Source organism: Pinus tabuliformis, chromosome 1_1 (assembly GCF_031772625.1).
Source record: "Pinus tabuliformis cultivar Carrire ecotype Pingquan chromosome 1_1, CPIR1, whole genome shotgun sequence".
NCBI classification, from domain to species: domain Eukaryota; kingdom Viridiplantae; phylum Streptophyta; class Pinopsida; order Pinales; family Pinaceae; genus Pinus; species Pinus tabuliformis.
The window spans coordinates 340,618,417-340,632,160 of NC_142297.1; the positions used below are offsets into that span (position 1 = coordinate 340,618,417).

At 41.0% G+C, this 13,744-nt stretch overlaps 1 pseudogene; it reads left to right on the top strand.

The window, feature by feature from the left end:
* The first annotated feature begins 3,493 nt into the window (after positions 1-3,493).
* LOC149212963 (polygalacturonate 4-alpha-galacturonosyltransferase-like) overlaps positions 3,494-13,744 on the top strand; it is a 67,846-nt pseudogene continuing 57,595 nt past the window's right edge.

Genomic DNA, 13,744 nt, shown 5'->3' on the forward strand with positions numbered 1-13,744 from the left:
AAATGTATTTGTTAACAAAATTTTTCTTTGTCGGCTGGTTTAAAGCTTACAACCTTACTCCTATCTTGAAAAAAGGGTACTTGCTTCCCTTTCACTTCATAGGTATATGAAAACCCAGTTTTGTAAGCACCCATAACCATGAATATTATACCAACTCCCTATGGTTAGTGCATCAATAATGTAAGTGTAACACTCATCCATGTGGCAGTCATAAGGCATTTAGGTAAGGTTTTACTAACACTGTCATCCCAGACCATTAAGATCTATCCATAACCTCAAAATGATGTATTTCCTTTACTCAATAGAACACTCATCATTTCTCTTCCCCAATCATCAAATTTTTTATCTTCATTCTGAATGAGAAATCAATCAACAAGTCACCATTTTAAATGTTAGATCACAATATGTTTAGCTTCTCTCTGGTGCTTACACTATACTATTCTCGCATCTTCAGAATTGCGAATCTTAAACACAGTCTCATGATGTGCATTCAGGGAGGCATAATTCACCCTTGCTTTGCATCAAATTACCCCCCTAGCATTCCATTTACCTTTACATGCCTCAATGCAAGGCATGCCAAGTCGGTACCTGGTCAGTTAAATTAGTAAGTTGAGGGGTGTCATATATACCCAACGCTGCCTGCCTGTTCTTCTTCTTCCTATGTCGCAGTGTATCAACAGTCAGCCAAATTGGTGAGGATCCCCATTAATAATAACATCTATGTTGGCATCTGAATCTGAATGACGTGTTTCCATTAATTATATGTTTTGTTTTTTTAACCAAAAAGGCTAACAAAGATAGAGACCCTCAAATATGTCTACTTTCGGCCCCTATGCCCATTTTCATCTAGGTTTTTACCATGTCAGTGTCCCTTTCTTTCTCAAAACTGCATGAAATCAGTTGAACTATCCATTTCATAATGCCTTTGGTAAATTTTTCTATCAAATGCTTTGAAGTATATATGAGATCTAAGGGTTTTTTTGGTTGTTGCTGACTTCATATATTTCTACTAACCATGATATGGGTTTGATGTAGAGGATTATGATTGAGTAAGGGTTGCATTGCTCGATGTCTGTTTAGGACGAGGATAAGGGGAAAAGTGGTGTTAGGGTTGAGAGCTAAAGATGCCTGTGAAAAGAGGTGTGTGGAATGGAGGGTGGTAGGGCTACCAGCGTGGTAGAAATGGAGGATGGGGAGGTCGGTGTTCTCATCATTGAATAGCTGTGGTGGGATTCCTTGTTATCTTTGTGGTCATGCCATTGGTTTTTCTGGCAGCTAGGTTTTGTCACTCCGCATGTACATCTACAACTGGTAAGCTTCTTCCTTCCCTCCTCCCTCGCTGGTAAGCTTCTTCTTGCCCTCCTCCCTTATCAGGTTGCTTCTGTCTCTTTTTTTGGGGTAGGTCAACGTTTAATTTATCTTTATTGGCAAGCATGCCATTTCTTAATCTGGTAGTATTACAATGAAGTGTAGACTTCTTACAACATTCAGGTAAGATCTCCATTACAATGAAGTGTAGTCATCTTATACTATTTTAGAAAGATCCCTTTCATTGAGAACCCATTGAATAATGTATTTATGTGATTTGAGCCTTGGAGGGGAATTATCATCACCCTCGGTTAACCATTGAACCAAGACCCCATGGACTTGATTCGAACTTTGATTTGCCTTCACCACCCCCGGTTAACCATTGAACCAAAACCCCATGGACCTACTTTGGAATTTGATTTTCCTTTTAGTTTTTTTCGCAGGATCTGAAGGCGCAGATGTTATCAAACATACTTTCCTCACTTATTGTCAAAAGTTTAGCACCTCTAGCATTTTTCCATACATTTTGTGAGTTTTCTTTATAGGTTTCCTTTCATTTGATCTGTGTGAAGTTGTGAACTCCATCTCTGCATTAACACGATACAATACATACCGGGAGAAAGATTCAAAGTTTGTACCTCTCTCATGCAAGAGCAAAGGTTTTACCAACTGCCCCTAGGGTAATTTCCCTTGCCAAAGATAATGAAATCATTCATCTCGATAGCAAGAAATAACAATGCTCTTTCCATTTTTTAACAAAGGGAAATGGATATGACTGGTAAATGTGTTGGACAACTGCTCGATGAATTCGCTGGGCACTCCTCATTCCAAGTAGGATGGTACTAAGTGTGCGCTGGATTCTGCATAAGCTGGATGGGTATTATAAAAATATATTTGTTAAGAGTTCAGTTCAACATCTTACTTATGGGAATTGAATCTTGTGGGAATTGAATTTGGGTGGGAAGGTTAAAATCATTCTTCCTTTCCACTCATTATCCAAGCCAGGCCCACTTTCCATCCATAAAGCTAAATCCACTTCTCATCAGTCAAGCTAAAACCAGTTCTGATCCACCCAACCTAGACCTAATTCACAACGAAAATCTTGTTCACCAGCTACTTTCTACTATACATATCATTTTCACACTATTCCCATAGTGTTCAAAGAACATTGGCCAAAGCAAACGATAGATATTATACACACCATTTTATTATTGATGTGTAATGAAATCTCGATCTTAGCATATGCATGATAGCAAAGCAACCCCCTTTTTAGTGTTTCATTATTTTTATAGATATTCTTCTCCATCAAGTTTTTCTACCTGACCTTTTATGTATTTTTTGTCATTTAAAACATCAAGGCACAACTTCTGAGGAGATGGATCTGTTAGAATGGTATTCTCTTTCCACATCTTGAAAACCAATTTTATTTTTCTATGGCCATTTTGTTCTTTTTCAAGATCTGGGCAAGGCACTTGCACTTACGTTAGTCTAATCCCAGAAAATAAATAGTGTCCCTAAACTGAAATTTAATCGACTTGAGTGGATTGAAATAGAGAGGAATTATTGAGGATACTAGAGCTCTATCATATGTTTAAAATCACTCTTATCTATTTATCTGTGGGGTTCACAGGAATAGGCAGATGACTGGAGAAAGTAGAGTTTAACAGAGAGCATTGACTCTCTCTTCCCAAAGGAGGCAAGTATAAGAAACCTGCTGCATTTGGATATCTTAAATTTGATTTCTTCCCTATTGAGTAGAGAATTGAAAATAAATTTTATTTACTGGGTAGGTGATTGATGTCATAATAGCTAACACAGAGGACTGGGGAACTCTAAACATAAATATTTTTGGACAGAATGATTTATCTTCCTCATGGGTATTAGAAAAGCCCTCCGTAGTAAACCAAAGGGATATTACTAACTTTGAGGTACAATTGGTGAAGATTTTGGTTATTTTCTCTATTGAACATGTAAGGAAACATATGTGATGATGATCTATGTAGTTGAGTAGGGTTGTATTAAGCAGAAAGTGAAAACTGACATTGGCAGAGGTGCTTCTCTATTTCTAACGGTGTACATCAAGCAGAGGCAAACGAATTCTAGAGATAGCTCAGAAAAGTTACATTCGCAACAAGATGGTGTGATCTTCAATGAAGAAGGCAAGGAAAATCTTGAGGAGGGTAAAATGAATGACGAGGTGCAGAAAAAAACTTCCAATGACGAAGAACTTCTTACGAGGTTTCAAGAGGATGACACAGGAAGTGAACATCGAGACGTCAAAGAGAATGCTCTTGATGGTAAGTTTTGATTTTCCCTGGTTAACTGGTCTATGATGTTGGTAGCCTACTGTAAGGTAATGTCTAGTCAAACTCCCAGGACAATGGTTGTTGTAATGCATACCATTTGCAGCTTGAAGAAAGTCCAACAAAAGTTTCATGGAGGGGAAAATTCTTTGTTGCACTAGATCGCTACTTTTTGTTCTCATGGAAAAGGGAATTGTTATATTATTTTCCAAAATCCTTTTTGAATGTTACTTCTCAATAGAAAATTTTTATATTTCTTAGATTTTAGCAGAGTATGCTTTAATTTATAATAGTTTAATGCTTACATCAATTGAGACAAAAGAGGATGGATAAAAGGTCAATAGAGCTGATTCAACAGGATGAAGAAAAATGAGTTGAGTTTGAAAACGCAGCAATTAAATGTTCCAAGGAGGTAGATTCTGCTATCGTGGGAAAATACAACATTTGGAGGTGGGAGAATAAGAACGAAAATTCTGACTCCATTGTTAGATTGATGTGAGACCAAATGATCATGGCTAGGGTGTATTCAAGCATTTCCCTGGCTAGGAATAATCTTGATTTATACCATTGTTATAGACATTTTTGTGCCTCGCGACATGGAGCATGAAATGTCAATAATTACAGGGATCCTCAGTCCCTAAACATGTTGTTCTTACCCCTAAAAGAACAAGGTCATCAAACCACAGCACTTCCAATCAGTTCTCCACCTGAAAACACTCAAAAACAGGCCATTTTTGGATCATGTCAGCTGCTCCACTGAGCATCTGCGCTGGAATGCAACTGCTCCTCCTTGTACCTGCGCTGAGAGTCAAATCTAATGAAGGCTACCTGCGCTGGGCGAGATTGGCCAAGTGGCACAGTCATTCTGCAAGGTGTAAACTGCCCAGGAAGCTTCCAAACTGACACTTGGTTCATGAGATTCGCCCTGTGATGAGTAAGAGGTACTTGATCTCCATGTGTAAGCAAGGATCTCCAAGTGGACTGAAGAACTGAAGATTAACTGAAGAGGGAGAGGACACAAGGCAGCTTTATGTCAGTCTCAAGCTGACTCTTCCTCTCTTCTTCTCTCCTATATATAGAGCTCTTCTATGAGGTCTAGGGAGGCTGGAATTTTGTGCAAAGCAAGGAGGTGCTGTTGGTTTACAGTTAGAGATATTGGGTGATTGCTTTTATAGAGGTGAAGAGGAGACTTCTTGCTACTGGGGAGGTGCTGCTGGATTGGAGCCATTGATGGTTGTAACCTTCTCAGAACCCTGTTACTTTTATCAATAAAGCTTTGAATGTTCTCCTATATACTTGTATTGCATTGATGTATTGTATTTACTTGTATATTTGATTCACTCTAATCCATGCATCAGTTATGAGTACATGTTTCTTGTAGTTTTCTTCTCTTGTTTGTGCAGGATCTGTGTGTAGCTGGACCGGCAAAGGGAGCAAGGAGCTGGGAACAAGAGACAAAGAGAGAGGATAAGGATCGACAAAAGCGAAAGACACCGGTTGGTTAATCTTTTTTTCCTTCTCTCTGTACTTTCATAAAGGAAAATATCAAAGCTTTGCTTTCAGTTGTTGCTAAAGACTGTCACCTTTAGAGTAGGGATAGGGTCATCCGAGTCGGATACTTTTCCCCACAACAAACTGGTGACTCCGCTGGGGAGCCTAGTATCTTGTTGGTGTTTGTAGTATCTTTGCTATTCATTTCTTGAAGAAAAGAGTACCAAATCGAAAAGCTTTTGACTATATCAAAAGCGAAGTAGAGGGACTGCTACTCTTGCTCATTTGCTGAGCAGATTCAAGATTTGAATAGCTGATCTACAAAAGACTCTTGTACTCTTTGTGATAGCTTTTCATCCTCTTGATCATCCCTTAGCCTGTACTTGACCTATAGCTTTTTATTTCAGCAAAAACAGTGCATTTTTGAGCTTTTTATGACCCGGAATTCCTTGTAAACGCAACTCTCGTGTCTCAGTGCAGGCTGTCCACAGGCAGTCTGCATTGCAGCGCAGGTTCTCCCTTCGGGAACTGCGCTGAGAGTCAAACTGACAGACCAGAGCCTGCGCTGGTCCAGTTAGCCAGTGTCTTGCTGAGGTTTCCCACTGTGTCTTAGCCCTGTTTTCACTGATTTTTGCTGTTGATTGCTGGTCATTGTACTTGCTGTAAACCAACTTTCCTTGACATTATTCCGCCTCAGTTGTGTGATGAAACTGTGAATGTTCTTTCAGTATTTCTTGTTTCAGTTACAGTTTCCCATTGTGAAAAGCGAACCAGTATAGCTGTGGCCTCTTAGATCCTGAACTGTAAAAGTGTTTGTGTGATCTTAAGAGCTAGTTTTATTACTGTTCATGGCTGTTTGAGTTTGTTTGTTTTTCATTTTATGGTTTGAATCTATACATTTCCAGTGTCTAAACAAGTCGATCATAAGGTGTCTTTTTTATTTTGGACAAGCTTGTTTATTTCTACTTGAAATTAGATTCAAAATTATACAACAGTTTCCTTTCTGTCTTACATCAACATTAAGGATAACGAAAAGAAATACATGCATTGTGCATTTTGCATTTGACTGTATGCTTGACGATTTAGGAAAATGTGCATTTTAGTGTGTGTTCTATGATCTGTGGAAAAAGTTGTGTCTTTCTTTTCCCTCAGTAGATTAAGGTTTTCAAAGTTGAAAGATTGAAAAGTTTTGCTTCTCATCTTAGATTGCATTTAGGAAGTTGTATATATACATCTCGTGGCGATCCTTAAAGGCAAACTGTTAAGCAAGATCAACATTAAAATAAACCCAATTCACATAACAACGCTTTGTAACATAACGCAAACATCTAGAGGTCTAGGTAGAGACGTGTTCTGGCGTCGTTAAACATAGTGACTGTCGATCTCTACGAAGGTGGGTGATTCCTCCTGAGAGTCGGTGGCACTAACACGGACTTGTGCTCCCGCGTACCGTCGCGTATATTGGGAGACCCCTATAGGCATTTATCCTTTATCCTTAGGAAACCGTGTCGGCCGCCCTACTGATCGCGATGCAGTGAAAACAGCATTCACGAAGATCGACCACCCGTACCGTAAAACGTATTCTGTGGTTTCGCGAAAGGTTTGGCACACCCTCTGCCTAGATCTCCAGAGCAGTTTCTTTTGGCCTTTTTCAAACTCTATAACTGAAAAAGTCCAACCGAGCATTTGTCACTTCGGGCTCGTTAATACATCGAAGGCGACTAGAGTCATCTTTAGCTTTTTCTCGACTCTTAAAACATGAAAAAGAAAGTTTGTGTCTAAAAGCGTCGTTAATAAAATTTGTTTTAAGCGGAACATAATCACCTATTATTCCCACGTTGATCTTTCAGTTGAAAAGTATGGAGCCCACCAACCAAGGAAGTAACCTTGGCGGAAGTCCAAATCCCTTCTCCTCTTGGGGAGATGTTGGTGCGTCTCATATGGCAACATTTTCACTTCCAGGATTGACAATCGGCCTCCCTGTATGGCTCTTTTCAACTAATGTAGTCCAGATCGCCACTAATCCTGAGCAGTCGAATCAACAGTCAGAACAATCTAGAACTACCCACCAGCCTTCCACTTCTTACGATACTTCCTCTGATCCTTCGTCTTCGCGAGGTAGAGCTGGCAAAAGTCAGCCTCCCAAGGAGAAGAAGGAAAAGAAGAAGAAAGAAAAGAAGCAGAAGGAGCCTCTGGCGAAGGCGACTGGGGGCAAGCAGAAGAAAACTGACAAAAACCCACACACTGCACCGACCGGGCCTAAATCGCCATGTGTCATTTGCAAAGGGATCCACTTCCATCGTGATTGTCCTTGTATTCCCCAGATACTAAGGGACTGGTCCCCAAGGTTGCACAATCCGGTAGCATCAACCTCTGGTAGTCATGTTGATTGCAGTCCGTCAACTAGCGAGAGTGAAGGACGAAGAAGGGGACCAAGATCACCCTGTCTATTGTGTGAAGGCAAACATGCCATCCACAAATGTCCATTCTTAGATGAGGCAAAGAGAGTTTTAGAAGATCGCCCGGTTTCACCGTTGCGACTTCCTCCTGGATACCAAAAACTCGCGCCTAATCCCTCAATAGTTGAAAATCCAGTTGACCCGCTCAAGTGGTCAGCTGAAGTGTCGGTCATTGAGAATGAACCTACTGAATCCAGACCAGACGAAAGTCTAAAGGTCGAAACGGCAGTTGACCCGATTCTTCCTTCAGAGGTTTCATCGTCCAATGACTCCGTCATTGAAGACCCGTCTTCAAATGACACCGTCGTCGAAGAGTCATCTTCATGCGACACCCTCGCTGAAGAGAATAAGGATGACACCATCCAGGTTCTTTTCATCAGCACCGACTCTGATGAGCGTCAGGGCAATGCACCCATTCCTTTATCGCAGGAAGGAACATCATCAGGGTCATACCCGGCCGTATATTCGGTCCCACCACCAAGCAACCTGGTTGTATCCTTTGATTGGAATCAACTGGGCAGACCCCGGTTACCAGCCAGTATACCATTCAGAATCATTGTCCAGATCTATAGAATGATTATGGCTGGTACTATCATTGATGAAGGGGCGTCTGTGAGTATCCTTTCCTCTATTGCTTGGAAAGCACTGGGTTCCCCGGCGCTTTTACCTGAGTTGAGAAATCTCTCAGGTTTTGATAAAGGAACCAGTCGACCATTAGGAATCCTCCCCAATGTACCTGTTACATTGAAAGGGAAGACCGTCAATATGAACGTGTTGGTCGTCCAAGGACCCTTGGATTATAACCTACTCCTCGGACGCGACTATATTTATTGCATGGGAGCGATAGTCTCCTCACTCTTTAGAGTAATGTGTTTTCCACACGAAGGAAGGATGGTCAAGCTCGTAGACCAACTTTCGTTTCCGGGATCTCGCATCGCAAATAGTCAAATACCAATCCTAAATGGTCTGTTCACTCAAGATACGCCTCCACCCCCAGTCCTCCTTCCCGATGAGTGCGAGTGATTCGGAAAGAAAGACTAGGACCCAGGGGGCATGCACCCTGGTCTGCTCCGGGCAGAAGAAACCCCGGGTATAAGGAAGAATTTCCGCAGAAGAATATGACTAGTCCGTACCCCGTCTGTGGAAGGAAGTGGGGTTGTTCTGGAATAATATTCTTTTGTCAAAGTTATGTGAGTGAGATAATTGGCTTCTCGCTCCCCTTGTCTAGGTAATAGGGATACCGAAGATGAAGACCGTTTGCGGTAACAAGTAGTAACCGTCTTTGAATTCAAGCCTCGCCCATTAAAACAAATGTTTTGAAGGATAAGCAGGGGCAGCCTTCAAAGAGATTCTATTGCTACAACAGGTGGTCACCATCTTTAGTAACCCAACGTTAGACATCGCCGAAGAAAGAGATTGATTTGCGGCAGCAAATAGAACCCTCTTCGGATAATAAGAAAGAGGCAAGCCTCCCTCAACAATACCAATGTTTTGTCTTTGAGAAGTGTTCTTCTCTTGTCACAAATAGTTGTTTGTTAAAAGTGGGCCGACGGGAAGCCTGAGTACTGCGTAAGACCCCTTAAAATGACGAGAAGACAAGTATCGTTAACATTAGATTGGCAAGATGACAAGTAACTGTGAACACCCAAAGAAAAGCAGAGGTAGGGGAGAGGAGGGGCAGCCTCGAAATTCTATCCTATACCTGGGGGCATGCAAACTTTTGGAATGCAAGCGAGGGACGACTATTTATTTTTTAAATTTTTAGGTCCTCCCTTTAAACCTGTAGGTCTAACCCTTTAAACTCATAGGATTAGCCGTTTCCGACCTTGCATGAAGAAAGCCTGTGGGGCAAAGGTAAAAATTTGCCAAAATTGGAGCATAGCTTCGTGAGATAAAGCTCTTCAAAAAAATAGTTATCTCACAGGAGGCGTTCTTATTATGACTGGTATATCGAGCAGTTTTAGCATAGTTCATGCTCGTTAAAAAATAAACGCAAGATTCGAGCAGTTTTACCACGGAATTTATGCTCGTTAAAAAATAGAAAAGTGTGAGCAAAAAGTTTCCACCAAAGTTCAAGCTCATGGAAAAAATGAACCTATCCCGGTAAATGACCTTTTGAGATCGTAAATTCATCAGCCATAAAAGCCTTGGTCGTGTTTGTGTACCGTCACCTCCACTGTTCATTTGGCCGATCATTCACCTCCATTTGTGTGTTTACCTCTTTTGAGAAACAGCTGCGAAGAGTGATTTCACCTAGCCATCCTTGTGACACTGCCGTGATTGGAAAATTCCAACCTGTACCTGGAATCTGCAGCTATCCCTGTTTATCACTCATTCCTCAAAAGACGAGTCTTCTTTGAGCTCTTTTCACTGACTCGTAAAATATGAAAAGTTTGCCGAGTTTTGGCCTTCCAGCTCGTTAAATAACCGGAACGCTATCCCTCCTCTAGATTTTAATCTTTTTGGACCTGAGGGATTATTGCACAAAAGGATCAAGCGCTTGTCTTGTTCGGCTCGTTAAAAGTACCGAACAGCCATCCCTTCTGTATTGTTTTATACTTTTTCGGACTTAAGGGATTAGCTGACGAAAAAGGAATTATGGAGTTAACTTTCTGTACCTTTTCAGACTCTCTAAAAATGAAAAGGACCGAGTTTTCCTTGTCGTTAAACTCGTTAAAATGATTAAATAGCGACAAACTTGTCTTTAGACGAGAACGAGTTTCCCTATCGCTAAGCTCGTTAAATCATAGCGATGGGCTTGCCCGAAGGGCAGGTTATAGAACAAGCATATGTTATCCTCCTCAAGCTTGACAAAAATAAAGAGGTACTGGTCAGAAATGACTGGGGAAAAATTGGGAGAACATCAAAGTTTAATGGTAGCAAGTCACTCTTGAACATGACACTTTTCCTCCGTACCACATCGGGTTGGGTTGTTTCATTCACTGGTCTCATCACCATGGTCCTCGCCAAACCATCCACATTTGGGGTAATGCTACCGATCCATCGTATCAATGTCGTTATATGTTCAAGAGGGGTCATTCTGAAAGTGTCAACCATGTCCCATCCACTGCCATACATTATCCTTCATCCATTCATGATCGCCACCCTGAATCATATGTCACAGTTTGTTTTCACCTCCACTAAAATCATTAGCTCCGTTCTGTGTCATTGATGTGGGATTCATTAAGGCCCTCCTTTGACAGATCGCTTCTTGTCGACTTCAGCTCATTATCCAAGATGTTGATCTAGGGACACCCCCATTAGTACTTTGAAGCTTGCATGCCTCAATGGCAAGTTTCTCACTTCCAGCGACAGTTATACATCAATGACCTTCGACCAGAAGATTTTGCGTGGCGTTCGACGCCAAGTCTTTTATTCACGCCACGTGAATTGTACTGCAGTACCTTGAGGGTCATTATCATTATCGGTGATTCCTCTCGCGCTTGTTAACGGTTTTCATTATTGGCCGGTAATCAAGCGATGTCTTTCCATGTTCGACTTCAGCGCAATTCTCACATGGATCGACTTGTACTTAGAGTGAAGATCGAACGAGTTTGAAGACCCCGGATCTAGTTTCATCCATCCGGGCTGTGATATATATTCAGGAAATATAAAAGCATTTGTCATGTACATCATTGCAGCAGATGATCATCCTATCAAAGGATGATAATTTCAGCAGAAAATTATCAGTCTACCTTCAGACGATCGTCTGTTATATGTACCAAAATGTATTTATAAAGCTGAGCATGGGAATGCCCGCCTCAGCTAGATCATGAAAATAGAATGAAAAATAATGTATTGTATTGTATTGTATTACAGGGCGCCTCCTCAGCACTGGAATGAACTTCGGACCCTCTAGATAAAGCATTTCACCCGATAAACGGCCTCATACTTTAGGGGGCAACTGTTATAGACATTTTTGTGCCTCGCGACATGGAGCATGAAATGTCAATAATTACAGGGATCCTCAGTCCCTAAACATGTTGTTCTTACCCCTAAAAGAACAAGGTCATCAAACCACAGCACTTCCAATCAGTTCTCCACCTGAAAACACTCAAAAACAGGCCATTTTTGGATCATGTCAGCTGCTCCACTGAGCATCTGCGCTGGAATGCAACTGCTCCTCCTTGTACCTGCGCTGAGAGTCAAATCTAATGAAGGCTACCTGCGCTGGGCGAGATTGGCCAAGTGGCACAGTCATTCTGCAAGGTGTCAACTGCCCAGGAAGCTTCCAAACTGACACTTGGTTCATGAGATTCGCCCTGTGATGAGTAAGAGGTACTTGATCTCCATGTGTAAGCAAGGATCTCCAAGTGGACTCAAGAACTGAAGTTTAACTGAAGAGGGAGAGGACACTAGTCAGCTCTATGCCAGCCTCAAGCTGACTCATCCTCTCTTCTTCTCTCCTATATATAGAGCTCTTCTATGAGGTCTAGGGAGGCTGGAATTTTGTGCAAAGCAAGGAAGTGCTGTTGGTTTACAGTCAGAGCTATTGGGTGATTGCTTATATAGAGGTGAAGAGGAGACTTCTTGCTGCTGGGGAGGTGCTGCTGGATTGGAGCCATTGATGGTTGTAACCTTCTCAGAACCCTGTTACTTTTATCAATAAAGCTTTGAATGTTCTCCTATATACTTGTATTGCATTGATGTATTGTATTTACTTGTATATTTGATTCACTCTAATCCATGCATCAGTTATGAGTACATGTTTCTTGTAGTTTCCTCTCTTGTTTTGTGCAGGATCTGTGTGTAGCTGGATCGGCAAAGGGAGCAAGGAGCTGGGAACAAGAGACAAAGAGAGAGGATAAGGATCGACAAAAGCGAAAGACACCGGTTGGTTAATCTTTTCTTCCTTCTCTCTGTACTTTCATAAAGGAAAATATCAAAGCTTTGCTTTCAGTTGTTGCTAAAGACTGTCACCTTTAGAGTAGGGATAGGGTCATCCGAGTCGGATACTTTTCCCCACAACAACCATGAATTGATGCTTCATATTAAAGAATGTCAGCGTACATTGGGTGAGTGTAATGCAGATTCTGATCTACCTCAAAGGTAATAGTTTTCACATTGGCTGCTTCTAAATCAAGAGTAGTAAGTGCTTCCATTTGCATTTGGTGTTCATATCCTTTGTTTCTTTAAAATTTGCAGTCTCTGTGTCAATCTTTCTGCTTTTCATTCCCTTTTTCATGGCCGATAATTGATATGAATGTTTCAGTGCACCTGAGAAGATCAAGGTTATGGGTCATGTCCTATCCAAGGCTAGAGAACAATTTTATGATTGTGCGACAGTAACAAAGAAGTTGCCATCCATGCTTCAGTCTGGAGATGAGCAAGTAAGGACCTTGAAAAAGTAAATTACATTTTTAAGTCAGCAGGTAGCAAAGACTGTTCCCAAGGGCCTGCACTATTTGTCCATGCGATTGACCATGGATTATTACTTGCTTGCCCTTGAAAAGAAAAATTTCCTAAAATGGGCAAGTTGGAGGATCCAACTCTTTATCACTATGCATTATTTTTTGACAATGTATTGGCTGCATCTGTGGTTGTGAATTCAACTGTCATGAATGCTAAGGTGAAGTGTTATTAATTTAAAATACTCTAAAGTTTGGAAGTCCAACAGTTTTGTTGCATTTTACATTTTATATTTGGATCTCATTGTAGGTGATTTACTTGTGTTTGGAGGAACCTCAGAAACATGTATTTAATCTCGTCACAGACAAGTTAAATTTTGGGGCCACAAAAATGTGGTTTTTACTTAATCCCCCAAGGAAAGTTGTGATACATGTAGAAAATGTTGATGATTTTAAATGGCTCAATTCCTCCTATTTCCCTATGCTTCGCCAACTTGAATCCGCAGCTATGAAAGAGTATTATTTCAAGGCAGATCACTCAACTACACTCTCAGCACGTTCCTCCAATTTGAAATATATAAATCCAAAATATTTATCCATGCTAAATCATCTTCGTTTCTATCTTCCACAAGTTTATGCCAAACTGGACAAGATCCTTTTTTGGGATGATGATATTGTGGTGTAGAAAGATTTGATGCCCTTGTGGTCAGTAGATCTTCATGGAAAGGTTAATGGTTCAGTGGAAACTTGTGGAAAAAGCTTTCGTCGGTTTGATAAATACCTTAATTTTTCCAATCTGCACATAGCTAGGCACTTTGATCCTAATGCTTGTGGT